This window comes from Rutidosis leptorrhynchoides, chromosome 9 (genome assembly GCF_046630445.1).
Source record: "Rutidosis leptorrhynchoides isolate AG116_Rl617_1_P2 chromosome 9, CSIRO_AGI_Rlap_v1, whole genome shotgun sequence".
Classification (NCBI taxonomy): domain Eukaryota; kingdom Viridiplantae; phylum Streptophyta; class Magnoliopsida; order Asterales; family Asteraceae; genus Rutidosis; species Rutidosis leptorrhynchoides.
This window is the reverse complement of record NC_092341.1, coordinates 248,553,705-248,573,433: the sequence shown is the minus strand read 5'-3', so window position 1 is coordinate 248,573,433 and position 19,729 is coordinate 248,553,705.

Genomic DNA, 19,729 nt, shown 5'->3' with positions numbered 1-19,729 from the left:
ATGGTCATCTAGACGTTGTTCTTTCGACTGAAATGACTACCTTTACAAAAACGACTTGTAACTTATTTTTCCGACTATAAACCTATACTTTTTCTATTTAGATTCATAAAATAGAGTTCAATATGAAACCATAGCAATTTGATTCACTCAAAACGGATTTAAAATGAAGAAGTTATGGGTAAAACAAGATTGGATAATTTTTCTCATTTTAGCTACGTGAAAATTGGTAACAAATCTATTCCAACCATAACTTAATCAACTTGTATTGTATATTATGTAATCTTGAGATACCATAGACACGTATACAATGTTTCGACCTATCATGTCGACACATCTATATATATTTTGGAACAACCATAGACACTCTATATGTGAATGTTGGAGTTAGCTATACAGGGTTGAGGTTGATTCCAAAATATATATAGTTTGAGTTGTGATCAATACTGAGATACGTATACACTGGGTCGTGGATTGATTCAAGATAATATTTATCGATTTATTTCTGTACATCTAACTGTGGACAACTAGTTGTAGGTTACTAACGAGGACAGCTGACTTAATAAACTTAAAACATCAAAATGTATTAAAAGTTTTGTAAATATATTTTGAACATACTTTGATATATATGTATATATTGTTATAGGTTTGTGAATCAACCAGTGGCCAAGTCTTACTTCCCGACGAAGTAAAAATCTATGAAAGTGAGTTATAGTCCCACTTTTAAAATCTAATATTTTTGGGATGAGAATACATGCATGTTTTATAAATGATTTACAAAATAGACACAAGTACGTGAAACTACATTCTATGGTTGAATTATCGAAATCGAATATGCTCCTTTTTATTAAGTCTGGTAATCTAAGAATTAGGGAACAGACACCCTAATTGACGCAAATCCTAAAGATAGATCTATTGGGCCTAACAAACCCCATCCAAAGTACCGGATGCTTTAGTACTTCGAAATTTATATCATATCCGAAGGGTGTCCCGGAATGATGGGGATATTCTTATATATGCATCTTGTTAATGTCGGTTACCAGGTGTTCACCATATGAATGATTTTTATCTCTATGTATGGGATGTGTATTGAAATATGAAATCTTGTGGTCTATTATTATGATTTGATATATATAGGTTAAACCTATAACTCACCAACATTTTTGTTGATGTTTTAAGCATGTTTATTCTCAGGTGATTATTAAGAGCTTCCGCTGTCGCATACTTAAATAAGAACGAGATTTGGAGTCCATGCTTGTATGATATTGTGTAAAAACTGCATTCAAGAAACTTATTTTGTTGTAACATATTTGTATTGTAAACCATTATGTAATGGTCGTGTGTAAACAGGATATTTTAGATTATCATTATTTGATAATCTACGTAAAGCTTTTTAAACCTTTATTGATGAAATAAAGGTTATGGTTTGTTTTAAAATGAATGCAGTCTTTGAAAAATGTCTCATATAGAGGTCAAAACCTCGCAACGAAATCAATTAATATGGAACGTTTTTAATCAATAAGAACGGGACATTTCAGTTGGTATCCGAGTGTTGGTCTTAGAGAACCAGAATTTTGCATTAGTGTGTCTTATCGAGTTTGTTAGGATGCATTAGTGAGTCTGGACTTCGACCGTGTTTACTTGAAAAATGATTGCTTAACAAATTTTTTTGGAAACTATATATTTTTAACATGTGAATATTATGCGATATATTAATCTCTTAACGCGTTTGATATTATGTGATAGATGTCTACCTCTAGAACAAGTCCCATTGACTCACTTAATAATAATGAAGATTCAAATGTAAATTGGAATGATTCGTGGACTGATTCACAAGTTCCCGAAGAGGAACCGGAAGAAGAGTCGGAACCGGAAGAAGAATCGGAACCGGAAGAAGAATCAGAACCGGATGAAGAAATAGAACTGGTGGGGGAAATAATAAAACGGTTAAGTAAAAGAAAATCCTCAACCAACCGACCAAGGTTAATTATGGTCAATGGTGTTTCCGCCAAGGAAGCAAAATATTGGGAGGATTACCAATTCTCCGATGAATCGAATTCCGACGAGAATTCCGATGATGTTATAGAAATTACCCCAACTGAATTTAAAAAGGCAAAAGAAAATAATAAGGGAAAGGGCATAAAAATAGAGAAATCTAATTCCAACCCCGATGAACTTTATATGTATCGTCAACCCCCGAAGTCCTTAAGTTGTAACAATGACCCGGGAACCTCTAAACCACCAGGTTTTTCTAAACCAATGTGGAAAACAACGGCTCGTATTAGGGGAACATCATATATCCCTAGAAACTTGGCAAAACGAACCAAAACCGAAGAAGAAGAAATAAGCGAGTCGGAATAAGATAGTTGTATTCGTGTGGTGTAATATATGTAATATAGTGTGCTTATGCTTTAAGATATATGTAAAAATTGCTTGTATTAATAAGTATTTTTTTTATGAATCTAACTCTTGTCTATTTTACAGTATAAAAACACAAAATGGATAGACAACCCAATATTTTAAGAGACCTACCCGGAGACATGATTGATGAAATCTTGTCTAGAGTCGGTCAGAATTCTTCGGCACAACTATTTAAGGCAAGATCAGTTTGTAAGACATTCGAAGAACGTTCCAAGAATGTCTTGGTTTATAAGAGACTTTCGTTTGAAAGATGGGGGATATCACATTGGGAAACTCATAAGTTACGATGTGTTTACTTTGACGCATATATTGCGGGGAACCCAAATGCTATTTTACGCAACGGGTTAAGAAATTATTTTGACTCAATGTATCCGAATATAGGACTTCATGATTTAGAAAAAGCGCATGCAACATAAAGAAGCATGCTATGCTTACGGGTTAGTAATGTTCGCTTCTCACCAAAGTGAGAAAAAGAACATCGGGCTACAACTATTAAACAAAACGTTCCCACAAGTGACGGAGTCGGTAATTGGGTTAAGAAATGAGGTTTTTAGGTTATTACGAGACTGTTGGTCATTACGTAACCCTCGTCCCTTTGACGACGTTACAACACACTGTCTTATCAACGACCATAACGGTTATGTTCCACAAGACCAAGGATGGGAAGTAATCCTAGTAAAACCAGAATGTATGACTTGTTTCTGGACGTATGAATTACGTGTCTTTATTGCCTTTGCTGAACGACTTGTGTACTAGCTAGAATTATCTTCACAACCATCTTATATTAAATTTATTGTGTGCTATATTTCATGCTATATGTAAAATAAGCGGTATTGTAAGTTTGTAAAATATTGTGTAAAAGTTTGAACGCGAAATATTATTATAATCAGTTTTTCATATAGAATTGTAGTAGTTGAATTGTATATTAGCTACTAAGTATGAACTTAACGGGTAGGTACTACCCGAATTTAAACTTATAAAACGATAATATGAAGAAAAAGCTTTTATAAATGAGTTCATATTATGCTACGAAATACTATTAACTACTCTTAATATTCTGTATGATTAACTTGTTCCATTTGACTATTTTGAAGGAAATGGCACCGACTACTCGACACACCGTGAATATGAATGAAGAGGAATTCCGTACTTTTCTAGCTTCAAACATAGCCGCAGTACAGGCTGCGCTACATACCAACAATAACCTTGGATCTAGCAGTACAGGAAATCGTGTAGGATGCACCTACAAAGAATTCACTGCCTGCAAACCTTTGGAATTAGATGGAACCGAAGGACCGATCGGATTGAAACGGTGGACCGAGAAGGTCGAATCGGTGTTTGCCATAAGTAAGTGTACTGAAGAGGACAAAGTGAAGTACGCTACGCATACCTTCACAGGTTCTGCGTTAACATGGTGGAATACCTATCTAGAGCAAGTGGGACAAGATGATGCGTACGCACTACCGTGGTCAGCATTCAAGCACTTGATGAACGAGAAGTACCGTCCCAGAACCGAGGTCATTAAGCTCAAGACAGAACTTAGAGGGTTACGAACCCAAGGATTTGATATTACCACGTACGAAAGACGATTCACAGAATTGTGCCTATTGTGTCCGGGAGCGTTCGAAGATGAGGAAGAGAAGATCGACACGTTTGTGAAAGGATTACCGGAAAGAATCCAAGAAGATATAAGTTCACACGAGCCCGCCTCCATACAACAGGCATGTAGAATGGATCACAAACTAGTGAACCAGATTGAGGAAAGAATTAAAGAACAGACGGCTGAAGAGACCAATGTGAAGCAAGTCAAAAGAAAGTGGGAGGAAAACGGTGATAAGAATCACCAATACAACAACAACAGCAATTACAATAATAATCGCAACAATTATCCCAACAATCGCAACATCAATCGCAACTACAACAAATGGCCCAACAACAACAACAACAACAACAGCAACTACAACAATCATCCCAACAACAGTAACAACCGCAACAACAACAACAATCAGAAGCAGCTATGCCAAAGGTGTGAAAAGTATCACTCGGGGTTCTGCACCAAATTTTGCAACAAGTGTAAAAGAAATGGTCATAGCACGGCGAAGTGTGAGGTCTACGGACCAGGGGTTAATAGAACGAAAGGAACAAATGGTGTCGGAACGAGTAATGGCGGATCAAGTAGTGTCGGAGCAAGTTATGCCAATGTAGTTTGTTATAAATGTGGAAAACCGGGCCACATTATTAGAAATTGCCCAAACCAGGAGAACACGAATGGACAAGGTCGCGGAAGAGTTTTCAATATTAATGCGGCAGAGGCACAGGAAGACCCGGAGCTTGTTACGGGTACGTTTCTTATTGACAATAAATCTGCTTACGTTTTATTTGATTCGGGTGCGGATAGAAGCTATATGACTAGAGATTTTTGTGCTAAATTAAGTTGTCCATTGACGCCTTTGGATAGTAAATTTTTACTCGAATTAGCAAATGGTAAATTAATTTCAGCAGATAATATATGTCGGAATCGAGAAATTAAACTGGTTAGCGAAACATTTAAGATTGATTTGATACCAGTAGAATTAGGGAGTTTTGATGTGATAATCGGTATGGACTGGTTGAAAGAAGTGAAAGCAGAGATCGTTTATTACAAAAATGCAATTTGCAATATACGAGAAAAAGGAAAACCCTTAATGGTGTACGGAGAAAAGGGCAACACGAAGCTACATCTTATTAGTAATTTAAAGGCACAAAATCTAATAAGAAAAGGTTGCTATGCTATTCTAGCAAACGTCGAGAAAGTACAAACTGAAGAAAAGAGCATCAATGATGTTCCCATTGCAAAAGAATTTCCCGATGTATTTCTGAAAGAATTACCGGGATTACCCCCACATCGATCCGTTGAATTTCAAATAGATCTTGTACCAGGAGCTGCACCAATAGCTCGTGCTCCTTACAGACTCGCACCCAGCGAGATGAAAGAACTGCAAAGCCAATTACAAGAACTTTTAGAGCGTGGTTTCATTCGACCAAGCACATCACCGTGGGGAGCTCCTGTTTTGTTTGTCAAGAAGAAAGATGGTACATTCAAGTTGTGTATCGACTACCGAGAGTTGAACAAACTTACCATCAAGAACCGCTACCCACTACCGAGAATCGACGACTTATTTGATCAACTACAATTCTCGTCTGTTTATTCAAAGATTGACTTACGTTCCGGGTATCATCAAATGCGGGTGAAAGAAGATGATATTCCAAAGACTGCTTTCAGAACACGTTACGATCATTACGAGTTTATGGTCATTCCGTTTGGTTTAACTAATGCACCAGCTGTGTTCATGGACCTTATGAACCGAGTGTGTGGACCATACCTTTACAAGTTTGTCATTGTTTTCATTGATGACATACTTATTTACTCAAAGAATGACCAAGAACACGGTGAACATTTGAGAAAGGTGTTAAAAGTATTGAGGAAGGAAGAATTGTACGCTAAGTTTTCAAAGTGTGCATTTTGGTTGGAAGAAGTTCAATTCCTCGGTCACATAGTGAACAAAGAAGGTATTAATGTGGATCCAGCAAAGATAGAAACTATTGAAAAGTGGGAAACCCCGAAAACTCCGAAACACATACGCCAGTTTTTAGGACTAGCTGGTTACTACAGAAGGTTCATCCAAGACTTTTCCAGAATAGCAAAACCCTTGACTGCATTAACGCATAAAGGGAAGAAATTTGAATGGAATGATGAACAAGAGAAAGCGTTTCACTTATTGAAGAAAAAGCTAACTACGGCACCTATATTGTCATTGCCTGAAGGGAATGATGATTTTGTGATTTATTGTGACGCATCAAAGCAAGGTCTCGGTTGTGTATTAATGCAACGAACGAAGGTGATTGCTTATGCTTCTAGACAATTGAAGATTCAAGAACAAAATTATACGACGCATGATTTGGAATTAGGCGCGGTTGTTTTTGCATTAAAGACTTGGAGGCACTACTTATATGGGGTCAAAAGTATTATATATACCGACCACAAAAGTCTTCAACACATATTTAATCAGAAACAACTGAATATGAGGCAGCGTAGGTGGATTGAATTATTGAATGATTATGAATTTGAGATTTGTTACCACATGGGGAAGGCAAATGTGGTAGCCGACGCCTTGAGCAGAAAGGACAGAGAACCCATTCGAGTAAAATCTATGAATATAATGATTCACACTAACCTTACTACTCAAATAAAGGAGGCGCAACAAGGAGTTTTAAAAGAGGGAAATTTAAAGGATGAAATACCCAAAGGATCGGAGAAGCATCTTAATATTCGGGAAGACGGAACCCGGTATAGGGCTAAAAGAATTTGGGTACCAAAATTTGGAGATATGAGAGCAATGGTACTTAGAGAAGCTCATAAAACCAGATACTCAATACATCCTGGAACGGGAAAGATGTACAAGGATCTTAAGAAACATTTTTGGTGGCCAGATATGAAAGCCAATATTGCTAAATACGTAGGAGAATGTTTGACGTGTTCTAAGGTCAAAGCTGAGCATCAGAAACCATCAGGTCTACTTCAACAACGCGAAATTCTGGAATGGAAATGGGAAAACATTACCATGGATATCATCACTAAATTGCCAAGGACTGCAAGTGGTTTTGATACTATTTGGGTAATAGTTGATCGTCTCACCAAATCAGCACACTTCCTGCCAATAAGAGAAGATGACAAGATGGAGAAGTTAGCACGACTGTATTTGAAGGAAGTCGTCTCCAGACATGGAATAGCAATCTCTATTATCTCTGATAGGGATGGTAGATTTATTTCAAGATTCTGGCAGACATTACAGCAAGCATTAGGAACTCGTCTAGACATGAGTACTGCCTATCATCCACAAACTGATGGGCAGAGTGAAAGGACGATACAAACGCTTGAAGACATGCTACAAGAATGTGTTATTGATTTCGGAAACAGTTGGGATCGACATCTACCGTTAGCAGAATTTTCCTACAACAACAACTACCATTCAAGCATTGAGATGGCGCAGTTTGAAGCACTTTATGGTAGAAAGTGCAGGTCTCTGATTTGTTGGAGTGAAGTGGGGGATAGACATATTACGAGTCCGGAGATTATACAAGAAACTACCGAGAAGATCATCCAAATTCAACAACGGTTGAAAACCGCCCAAAGTCGACAAAAGAGCTACGCTGACATTAAAAGAAAAGATAAAGATTTTGAAATTAGAGAGATGGTCATGCTTAAAGTTGCACCTTGGAAAGGCGTTGTTCGATTTGGTAAACGAGGGAAATTAAATCCAAGGTATATTGGACCATTCAAGATTATTGATCGTGTCGGACCAGTAGCTTACCAACTGGAACTACCTCAACAACTCGCGGCTGTACATAACACTTTCCAGGTCTCAAATTTGAAGAAATGTTTTGCTAAAGAAGATCTCACTATTCCATTGGACGAAATCCAAATCAATGAAAAACTTCAATTCATTGAAGAACCCGTCGAAATAATGGATCGTGAGGTCAAGAGACTTAAACAAAACAAGTTACCGATTGTTAAGGTTCGATGGAATGCTCGTAGAGGACCCGAGTTCACCTGGGAGTGTAAAGATCAGATGAAGAAGAAATACCCGCATTTATTTCCAGAATTTACGTCAACACCCCCAACTGCTTAAAATTTCGGGACGAAATTTATTTAACGGGTAGGTACTGTAGTGACCCGAACTTTTCCATGTTTATATATATATATTAAATGAAATTGTTATTTACATGATTAAGTGTTTCCAACATGTTAAGCAATCAAACTTGTTAAGACTTGATTAATTGAAATAGGTTTCATATAGACAATTGACCACCCAAGTTGACCGGTGATTCACGAACGTTAAAACTTGTAAAAACTATACGATGACATATATATGGTTATATATATAGTTAACATGATTTTATTATAAGTATATATCTCATTAGGTATTTTAACAATGAGTTATATACATAAAAATGAGACTATTAATTTAAGAAACTTGAAAACGATATATATAACGATTATCGTTATAACAACGTCTTACTAGGTACATATGAATCATATTAAGATATTGATACACTTGGTTAATTATGTTAAATGATAAGTAAATATATTATTAAGTGTATTAACAATGAAATACATATGTAAAAATAAGACTACTAACTTAATGATTTCGAAACGAGACATATATGTAACGATTATCGTTGTAACGACATTTAACTGTATATATATCATACTAATATATATTATATATCATAATATCATGATAATATAACAATTTAACATCTCATTTGTTATAATAAACAATGGGTTAACAACATTCAACAAGATCGTTAACCTAAAGGTTTCAAAACAACATTTACATGTAACGACTAACGATGACTTAACGACTCAGTTAAAATGTATATACATGTAGTATTTTAATATGTATTTATACACTTTTGAAAGACTTCAATACACTTATCAAAATACTTCTACTTAACAAAAATGCTTACAATTACATCCACGTTCAGTTTCATCAACAATTCTACTCGTATGCACCCGTATTCGTACTCGTACGATACACAACTTTTAGATGTATGTACTATTGGTATATACACTCCAATGATCAGCTCTTAGCAGCCCATGTGAGTCACCTAACACATGTCGAAACCATCATTTGGCAACTAGCATGAAATTTCTCATAAAATTACAAAAATATGAGTAATCATTCATGACTTATTTACATGAAAACAAAATTACATATCCTTTATATCTAATCCATACACCAATGACCAAAAACACCTACAAACACTTTCATTCTTCAATTTTCTTCATCTAATTGATCTCTCTCAAGTTCTATCTTCAAGTTCTAAGTGTTCTTCATATATTCTACAAGTTCTAGTTACATAAAATCAAGAATACTTTCAAGTTTGCTAGCTCACTTCCAATCTTGTAAGGTGATCATCCAACCTCAAGAAATCTTTGTTTCTTACAGTAGGTTATCATTCTAATACAAGGTAATAATCATATTTAAACTTTGGTTCAATTTCTATAACTATAACAATCTTATTTCAAGTGATGATCTTACTTGAACTTGTTTTCGTGTCATGATTCTGCTTCAAGAACTTCGAGCCATCCAAGGATCCGTTGAAGCTAGATCCATTTTTCTCTTTTCCAGTAGGTTTATCCAAGGAACTTAAGGTAGTAATGATGTTCATAACATCATTCGATTCATACATATAAAGCTATCTTATTCGAAGGTTTAAACTTGTAATCACTAGAACATAGTTTAGTTAATTCTAAACTTGTTCGCAAACAAAAGTTAATCCTTCTAACTTGACTTTTAAAATCAACTAAACACATATTCTATATCTATATGATATGCTAACTTAATGATTTAAAACCTGGAGACACGAAAAACACCGTAAAACCGGATTTACGCCGTCGTAGTAACACCGCGGGCTGTTTTGGGTTAGTTAATTAAAAACTATGATAAACTTTGATTTAAAAGTTGTTATTCTGAGAAAATGATTTTTATTATGAACATGAAACTATATTCAAAAATTATGGTTAAACTCAAAGTGGAAGTATGTTTTCTAAAATGGTCATCTAGACGTCGTTCTTTCGACTGAAATGACTACCTTTACAAAAATGACTTGTAACTTATTTTTCTGACTCTAAACCTATACTTTTTCTATTTAGATTCATAAAATAGAGTTCAATATGAAACCATAGCAATTTGATTCACTCAAAACGGATTTAAAATGAAGAAGTTATGGGTAAAACAAGATTGGATAATTTTTCTCATTTTAGCTACGTGAAAATTGGTAACAAATCTATTCCAACCATAACTTAATCAACTTGTATTGTATATTATGTAATCTTGAGATACCATAGACACGTATACAATGTTTCGACCTATCATGTCGAAACATCTATATATATTTTGGAACAACCATAGACACTCTATATGTGAATGTTGGAGTTAGCTATACAGGGTTGAGGTTGATTCCAAAATATATATAGTTTGAGTTGTGATCAATACTGAGATACGTATACACTGGGTCGTGGATTGATTCAAGATAATATTTATCGATTTATTTCTGTACATCTAACTGTGGACAACTAGTTGTAGGTTACTAACGAGGACAGCTGACTTAATAAACTTAAAACATCAAAATGTATTAAAAGTTTTGTAAATATATTTTGAACATACTTTGATATATATGTATATATTGCTATAGGTTTGTGAATCAACCAGTGGCCAAGTCTTACTTCCCGACGAAGTAAAAATCTGTGAAAGTGAATTATAGTCCCACTTTTAAAATCTAATATTTTTGGGATGAGAATACATGCAAGTTTTATAAATGATTTACAAAATAGACACAAGTACGTGAAACTACATTCTATGGTTGAATTATCGAAATCGAATATGCTCCTTTTTATTAAGTCTGGTAATCTGAGAATTAGGGAACAGACACCCTAATTGACGCGAATCCTAAAGATAGATCTATTGGGCCTAACAAACCCCATCCAAAGTACCGGATGCTTTAGTACTTCAAAATTTATATCATATCTGAAGGGTGTCCCGGAATGATGGGGATATTCTTATATATGCATCTTGTTAATGTCGGTTACCAGGTGTTCACCATATGAATGATTTTTATCTCTATGTATGGGATGTGTATTGAAATATGAAATCTTGTGGTCTATTATTATGATTTGATATATATAGGTTAAACCTATAACTTACCAACATTTTTATTGACGTTTTAAGCATGTTTATTCTCAGGTGATTATTAAGAGCTTCCGCTATCGCATACTTAAATAAGGACGAGATTTGGAGTCCATGCTTGTATGATATTGTGTAAAAACTGCATTCAAGAAACTTATTTTGTTGTAACATATTTGTATTGTAAACCATTATGTAATGGTCGTGTGTAAACAGGATATTTTAGATTATCATTATTTGATAATCTACGTAAAGCTTTTTAAACCTTTATTGATGAAATAAAGGTTATGGTTTGTTTTAAAATGAATGCAGTCTTTGAAAAACGTCTCATATAGAGGTCAAAACCTCGCAACGAAATCAATTAATATGGAACATTTTTAATCAATAAGAACGGGACATTTCAAAAGGTTGGTGAGTTCATTAGTTTATCATAATCGATCATTTTCATCATTTTAATAGACCACAAGATTTTCATTTTAAGTTCTCATAAATATACGTCCCATGCATAGAGACAAAAATATCATTCATATGGTGAACACCTGGTAACCGACATTAACAAGATGCATATAAGAATATCCCCTATCATTCCGGGAAATCCATCGGACATGATAAAAACGAATTCGAAGTACTAAAGCATCCGGTACTTTTGATGGGGTTTGTTAGGCCCAATAGATCTATCTTTAGGATTCGTGTCAATTAGTAGATCGGTTTACTAATTCTTAGGCTACCAAGCAAAAGGGGCATATTCGGCTTCGATCACTCACCCATATAATATAGTTTCAATTACTTGTGTCTATTTCGTAAAACATTTATAAAAGCGTATGTATTCTCAGTCCTAAAAATATATATTGCAAAAGCATTTAAAAAGGGAGTAATGAAACTCACAATCCAATATTTTGTAGTAAAAATATTCATACGACGAAACTGAACAATGCAGGGTTGGCCTCGGATTTATGAACCTATATCATATGTATGTATATATATATATATATATATATATATATATATATATATTAATACAAAAATAGTACACGAACAAGTTTATGTCTACTTATTAGTGATATAATTTATATGTTTCATTAATTCATTTATTAATATTAAGATTAATATAATAAATTCTTTATTAAAGTAGTTTAATAATTTTATTAATGGGAAAATTGCCCAAAAAGGTAACATAACAACCACTTTTTCTCAATAGAGGGTATATAAGTTTTTTTGTTGCCCAAAAAGGAGTTTGATCTCAATTTAGTGCGTAAAAAGGTATCGTGATTTCAAAATGGTTTCAATTGGGGTAAAAATGGACATGTGGCATTTTTATTCTATTTTTTATTGTAATATATATTTCCATGTCATTCTTATTTTATTTTTGTATCTCCATGTCATATTTTATTTAAAAAATCTAAGTTTATATTTTTTTGTATTATTCAGTAATTTTAGATTTGTATTATTTTCAAACATTTTTGCTAAATCCAACCATTAGTGAACTTTCATCGATGGTTTCTTGAATTCAACCACAACTACCGTCGTTATTTTTTTATATATAGTTCAACCACAACTACCGTATCGATGTTTTCTTCATGAGGAGAATGCAACCAGATTTGTAAATGGAACAAGCAATTTATGAGTCGAACTCTAATGCCGACCAGATTTGTAAACGAACTCACCAGATCTAACACCCATTTGGGTTGCTGAGCGGAAAAGAAAACCTACCACCGGAGATGTTGAAGGTCCAACGAATTTTGAAGATGATGATGATCTAAGATGATGATGGTGGCGATTGATTTAAGATAACGATGATGATGTTTTGAGATAATGATGATGACTTATTTGAGATAATGATGATGATGATTGTTATACGGAGTATTAGATAGAATTATTTTATTATTTTGATTTGATGATTGATGATGATGACGATGCAACTAGGATGAGGATTTGTTATTATTATTATTATTATTATTATTATTATTATTATTATTATTATTATTATTATTATTATTATTATTATTAATTATTATTATTATTATTATTATTATTATTATTATTTATTTATTTATTTATTTTACTAGAAAAAAGTTAAATTGGATAAAATGAAATTAATGATGTGGCAATGAAGGTTTGACACATGTAATATACAACTCATCAAAAATTTAAAATAAAAATGTCACATGTCTATTTTTACCCCAATTGCAATGATTCTGAAATCACGATACCTTTTTACGCACTAAATTGAAATCAAACTCCTTTATGGGCAACAAAAAAACGGATATACCCTTTATTGGGAAAAAGTGGGTGTTACGTTACCTTTTTGGGCAATTTTCCCTTTATTAATAATTATAATATTTATCATTCTTTAATAGTAAGAATTTATATTAAAGTTTATATGATAAAATATATATATTTATATTAATTAGTATAATTTATATATAGCTTAATTAATATTATTTTAATAATAAAAATATAATAATATGTAATATTAATATTTTGTAATGTATTTTTTGTAGAATAACATTTATTTGCAATAATAACCATAATAGTGATAATAATGATACTAATAATAACAATTCTTCATTTAAATAGTACCTTAATTTTCATTTGTATTCATAACTTTTAATTCATAATCTTAACAACATTTTTAACCAATACATAATACTTAGAATTTATGTTTTCCTAATCACAATATTAACAACATATTAATTAAATCATTTTTATGGTAATAATCATAATAATAATAATACTTATAATAAGAATAATAATAATAATAATAAAGATAATAATAAAAGTGATGAAGATTATACCATTCCAATCGCATCCTCATTATTTCATCATTATCATAATCTAAACTTAATTGCGATCATCATTTCATTTTTCTCTTCATCACCGTGTCATCTTACTCGCCACCATACTCGTCATCATATCGTGATATCATCATCATTCATCTAAAATCGTACATCATTATCTCGTGTTATATTATGTATCATTTGTTAATCATAATCATTCCTTCATCATTATTATTATCATTTAACATCATCATCCTACAATAACATCATAATCATCGACCCGTTCATAATCATTATCGTCAACTTCATTTATCATCTTTAATCATGTATGATTATCATCATCATAGTCCATCTCTCAGCCCAACAAAAGAAATTAGGACACGGTCCAAATGCAGATTGGATCTCGGCCCAAATGTAACAGTTCTCTGGCCCAACTATAGTCCATTAATATACTAAAATTCTTGCCCACTTCGCTATGTGGTATGGTTCCTTATCGGCTGGGAATTAGAAAAAAAATAGGGAAAAAGAACACGTAGCTATACAGTAATAAAAGAGGTGTTTGATTTCTTGTTATCTCAAACAACAACAACAAAAATTAAACGGGACCTAAAGTGGGAGTGGGGTCTTCGGTCCTTTAATAGAATTAGACAAGTAGCAGGAAAAAAATAATATTGTGACCATCACAATCATTCCCCCATTTCCTTGTCACCATCATTATTTAATCATTCATTACAGCAACCGGGACAAAGCAAACAAGTGGTAGTAGTAGAAAGCAGAAATCGTACGCTAGTGGCCAGTTGTTTTCGATTTAAGCAGAAACGAATGGGACTGCTGCTTGTAGCAGTCAAAGTCGACCCATTCTTAAGTGGGTTTTGTTTAATCAACAAGATGAACAGGAACAGGAACAGGCACTATTTGATGGTGTTTCTTCGATGATAATGTGATGGATTTTGTTCGTTTATTGAACCGAAGGTGGTGGGGTGGTGATGGTAACCGATAGTGTAGCAACAAACAAGAGTGGTATTAACCTATTTGCATCAAAACTTCGTGGGTTCTTGTTCATTTAAAAACAGTAAGCAAAGAGGGTTCGGTTAGTGTTCGAATATGTTGATGACTGGAACAGTATCACAACTTTAACTTGTGGTTTGTTACAAACCAAAAGCAGTAGTTTAAAAAAGGGTCTTCATGTGGTGGTTTTCGTTACACAACAACCAACAGAAGTAATTTGAGCAGCAAGCAAAGAAAGAATTATGGTTTATAGTTTTAGGATGGTGATCATGGATGGTGTTTCTTCTTAGAACGAACGAAGGAGAAAAGAGAAAAATAAAATAAAATAGGCTGTGATAAATGGTGATGATCAAGGTGTAAAACCATGGTGTTGTAGTGATCAGTTTGTTCTTGGACTTTTTGGAAGATGTTTGATTGAAAAGGGAATTAAAGAAATAATCCAATTTACCTCCTGGTGAACGTGTTTGTTTATGCTTCTTTTCATTCTTGATTAACATGAGGCTGTGATCCATGATCATTGCGAATTGTAAAGGAATCGAGTGTCTTGATTTATTGTTTGGGACATCAAGACTTAATCTCCCCACACCTTCTTTCATATAGTTCTTGAGAGTGAAGGCGGTATTGGTGGTTTCAAATTAACCTGTGAACGTATGAAGCTCACCTGAATCGTTTCTACTATGGAATAGCTTCTTATGTTCTTGTAGAGGTGTAATGGTGATTGACAAAAAAGAAGTAGGAAGGAGAAGAAACAAAGTGGTGAAGATGGGATTCGATGGTGTAGGTGTTGTTTGATGAACGCGGTTGTCAGTGACTCGAGGGTGTTCAAATGAAAAGGGTGGTGGCCGATGGATTATGGTTGATTAACTTACGGAACAGTAGCATGGCGAGTGTCATGGTGATCGGTGGTTGTGGTTTGTGGGTGTTGAAGTCGATCACAAAGCAAGTAGAGGTATTTATTCGTGTAATAATAAGAAGAAGGGTAGGAGACTTGATCGAAATAGATTTCGGTTTTAAAATATAAAATGGAAGCATGGTACCGATTGATGATGATTGTTTGTTGTGATTGTTTTGTGTTTGAAATAGAGTAATAAAAGTAAGAGTAAGCCAAGTAGTAGTTTACATATTTCATTTAGTTGAAATGCTGATGAAAGTGTTGTGCAGAAGAAGAAACAAGATTGAATGTTTTGGGTTTGATATTAGTGATGATATATATATCGATACATGAGCGTGTAGGTAATAGGTTATTGTATTAAAAAGAAAATCATGGCAGTATCAACATGTAAAGATTTGAAGGTGGTAATAATCCAATATTAAAGTTAGTCATGAGCAGTAGCAAATAAATTGAGGATACTGAGTGATTGGTGATGATTGGATAGAATAAAATGGGTCTAATCTTATAATATATATATATATATATATATATATATATATATATATATATATATATATATATATATATATATATATATATATCCGGAAGCAGTGCTGATCAGAACAGGCCATCAACAGGGCAATTAGGCCCAAGGTGATTGATATTGGAGAGTGTTGAGGAGGATATTAGCACAACACCGCCAGCTCCTCCTGTTCGACGATCTAGACGTCTAGCCAGGAGACCTGCTGAGCATACACAGCTACTAGAGACACATGAGCCACAGACAGTGATACACTATGAAACCACCTTAAATGACCCTGTTGTTACATGGGCATTACTCAGAGACCAGCAGAGGCTCTACCGAGCCCTTAGAGCATACCTTCAGTCCGAGAGGATGTCGCGTAGTACTCTGGGCCCGTCGTCATTTAGGCTAGCGCGCCGTGGTCAGCCGACACGACAAGCTACCCCCAGGCGTTCCACACCGGCTTCAGTTTACTCAGTTGCTTCAGCTGCCATGACTGCACATGCTACTCCTATTCCCATCACGCCGCCTGCTCCAGTCACCGAGCCAGTCCCAGTCACTGAGCTACCTGAGGGTTGTCACCTAGTCACTATTCCCATATCAGTTGAGTCACCCACGGCTCAGGCATTTGAGATCACCGAGAGCATACCTGATGAGGAGCCTTTCTCGAGCCTATCACACCTGGAGTTGACGTCAGACCTCTGTCTGGATTCACTACTAGGCCCTGAGTTGGATATAGGGCGACCACTTGAGTATTTACCAAGACTAGAAGATGATGATGATCTCTTTGGATACTTCGCAGCGCCGACTCAGCACATTGACCAGGATAGTATTCCATAGACTACTTTACTTTATTTTACTTTTAGTTTTATCTTTTTGAAGCATTGTACTAAAAAAGTTATATATAGTGGAAATGCTGCCTTTCTCTTTTTGTTCTTCATGCAGAAATCTTATCAAAAGAGACTGGTCCTTTCCAGCAATTATGAGACTGACCGTAGGAAGGCCCAGCACTAGGAAAGTAACCTGACCATAGGGAAGTAATCCTTTCTCAAACCTATTTCGATTATTACGCACTAAAATCTCTAAGTGTGGGGTAACCCCCGCAATTAACTTGAAAATTTTAGAAGTCAATGTCCTTAATTTATAAAGTATTAAAATATTTTTTTTCAGAGAACAATAGGGACAATGTTCTTCTAAGTGTGGGGTAATGGTTTAAAGAACGAGTAACCATCAAACGCCAAGTTTTGAAAAATTCTTTTGTCCAAAAAAGTACTTAAGCAATGGATATTGGGTGATTTCGAAAAATTCTTACCTTGTTTTTGCCCAAAAGATCCAATAAAATTGCTAGAAATTGGTTTTCGGAACATTCATTAGAACAGAACGATTAAGCTGAACTCCAGTAAGCTTACGGCTCTATTAAGCTGTACGGCTCTATTAAGCGAGTCAACAATAAGCGTCGATTTATTGGCGACTTGACTGTCGTTTATAGCCTAAATTGAACTCCAGGCATGCTTTCTAACCCATGAAAATTTGATACTACCATTTTCATGGAGTCTCTTTTGATTTAATTGCTTATTTTTCTTTTACTCACTTTTATAGGTTTTTTTTTTTTTTTTTTTTTCCCTTGCATTTTTTTTCTTCTTTTGGCCGGAGGTCCCCTTGGAAGCAATCTCTTTATCCGTCAGATAGAGAGAGGGAGGACTTTCTCGATTCTTGGAGTGTTTCACTCGGTGTAGAGAAATGACCTCTCTTTATCCAAAGATAGAGGTAGGACTGTCTACGTCTCACCTCCCCCATACCCCACGCATGTGGGATTGGGTATGTTGTTGTTGTTGTTGTGGAACGATTAAGCTGAAACTTATGTTTTGTGTCAAAAGATTTCTTTTAAGAAAATATGTAAAAGGCTACGCATGATCAGCACGACCCCTACTCCAAAAAAGGTGAGGAATCTTGGACCCAAAGTGTGCAACCCGGAAATTTCTGACAAAATTTAAACTTTAATCTTTATATGTTTCGACACGATAAGCAAAGTTTGTTAAGTTAAATCTCAAGGATTTTAAACTATGTTCATACATTCATTTAACCTCGACCAAATCCCGACGATTCACGAACCATTTTTGGATATGAATATGTATATATATGTATATATTATAACTTGAGAATATTAACAAAGTATTAAATGTATAATACCTTACATGAACGTATTTGTTTAAAAATATAATTATCGGTGGAATTAGAAGATAATATCAAATGATTGAATTATCAGATACATTGAATGATGATTACGAGTCCCTATTGAGAGGTCCACTTTGATTTAGGAAACCTTTCCATTTTAACGATATTCGGAAAATAATGATAAAGTGATTTTCAAGTAAGGACAATGTATTCATTAACGAGAGTTAGTCAATAGGTTAGTGGAGATTCTTGTTAATTTTTAAAAGCATGCTTTGCAGTGATTGACTCGTGTCTCTTGGCAACTTAATTATTTAGTAACACTTGATTCGACTGATATTTAGATATGTCATCTAGGACGTTTGATAAACGTTGGCGCGTAAACGAATTACGCCAAATTAAGTTTTAATGTATAAACGATACGTGTTATAATATTTTCTAAACTAATTTAAAACGAACCTTAAAATATAATTAGTTTTGAAAAACTAAATATTATATTATTACATAAATATTTTTTTTACATACAATAAGTGTAAGTTTGTATTTTTAAAAGAAAATATATTCATATTTTACAAAGTAATAAAAACCTTATCATATAACGTTTAATTTAATATATTTTAATAAACAACGAGACATTAATTTATAGAAGCAAATGACCACAACGCTCAATTTTACAAGTTACATTTATTACAAAATAATTTATCGAAGATTAAGTCTAATTATTGTTAAAGGTACACATCACGAAACGTAAAATACTAGTTTTCTAAGAAACAATGTGATTGAGCTGTACATGAAGGCTCATGCGATTGCATGAGCATAACACACAAGCCTCATGCAATCACATGAGGTGGTTAGGTGGACAAGGATGCTTATAAGCTCGATCGTTCTCAGTTTCTAATTCACAATTCATTTCTTTCTAATGTATATTACTCCGTATGATATGTATTTTATTAAAATTATTAATATTATTATTATTAGTATTAAGATTAATATTATTATTAATCTTATGGTTAGGAGTATTATTATACATAAAATACTACGACGAGGTCATGAGCGAGCTATTTCAAAACATGTTTTGCGAGCGGGATAGAGCTAAGAAAATTATGGGTTATAACTATGGAGGTTATGGGTATGGTTCGAGGTTATGCTCGTGAGGTCAATCTAGTGCTTATCATCTCCGTTGCGTCTACATACCTTTCCTGCAATATTGAATCTCAATATTGATACGTGA